We start from the raw sequence: 1,425 nt of genomic DNA on the forward strand, positions 1-1,425 counted from the left end.
TATATTTCAGCAAGGACCACTCAGTCACATTGTTTATTCAGAGATGTGAATGATTTGATTAGCTCTAACAAGCTCATTATCATACCCACAAAACATTTACTAAAACAACTATATATAGTTATCGTAAAAAATTATCTTATATAGTTATCGTAAAAAATGATCAATTTTTTTTACAGCAAATTAAAAAGAGGTTAATTTCTAAATTACAGTGTTAGGGATAATAAAAGCATACTTTAATATTGCTTGGAATTAAGAAGGCTTAACAGAAGAAACCTGCACCCACCTTCTCCACAAATAAAGACAGAACAACAAACAGGTAACCACACATCATATAGAGTGTCTAGGGGAGAACACTGAAATTCAGCAAAAAAAAAAAAATAGTGACGAAGACCCCGCTGAATCACAAAGATTCAAGATGACCATATAGAAAGGAAAGGAAAGCTACCAGCTGGGATTGGCTTGGAGCCGGTGGGAACTATCCACTAGTTAGAAATTCCTAACAGTCCAAATTCTACTATGGACACCTGCAATCCCAGCTATGAGAGAGCCCCACAGCTCTTGGTGGCCCTGAGCCCATAACAGAGTGCGGCCTGAAGTTTACACAACTGCATTACTTTAGAGGTAAAATCCACTCTGGGTCTTCCCCAACCCCTAGGACCCAGGCTGCTGTAGCATATCACCATTTTGATATCAGATCCACACTACAGTGAATCCTGTCGTGGGGCCCAATAGCTACAGCATCTACACATCCCTGGCACCCCACTGATATCCCCTACAAGAACACCAGCTGGACCCAGCAGTGCAGCTGAGATTTTGGTACCCAAACCCATTCAGCACCCTGTACACTTGGGAAGAGATGACCTATCATAGCAAGGACATCATCCCTCAAGACAAAAGGAGCGGACAGGCATGCTCCCTAGAAACTGAGTGCTGACCACTTAGGGACCTCTGCCACCACTGCTAATGGCTCCATCTATTACAGGACCTCTCCTGGGGGCCCAAGGATCTGTTTAACTCTCTGGCAACCCTGCCAACTCTAGCAACAGAACTGCTGAGTGCCCGTGTGCCCTTCCTGGTAACCCAAAGACCCACCTGCCACTCCAGTGACCTCACTCACTCTAGCAGGAGAGCTGCTGAGTGCCCACACACCCCTCCCAGGTTCCCTAAGAGTGGCTGCCCTGAGGCTGACTGCTACCACTAACCATAACTTTCTGACCAGCTGAGCTGTTGCAACCCACAGGTGCCCCTTCAGGGTCCAGAACTGGCCTGCCTGACTGCCCTCACCCCCAGCAAAGCTGCATCACAACCTCCACAAACATGTACAGTCTAGGTCTTTGAGACACTCACAGACACCATTGAAATACAGCTGATAATATTACACAGAGATTGCACTACCACACTCACCTAGAACCAAAGCCACAGCAC

Source organism: Galeopterus variegatus, unplaced genomic scaffold, assembly GCF_000696425.1.
Source record: "Galeopterus variegatus unplaced genomic scaffold, G_variegatus-3.0.2 Scaffold9998, whole genome shotgun sequence".
Taxonomy (NCBI): Eukaryota; Metazoa; Chordata; class Mammalia; order Dermoptera; family Cynocephalidae; genus Galeopterus; species Galeopterus variegatus.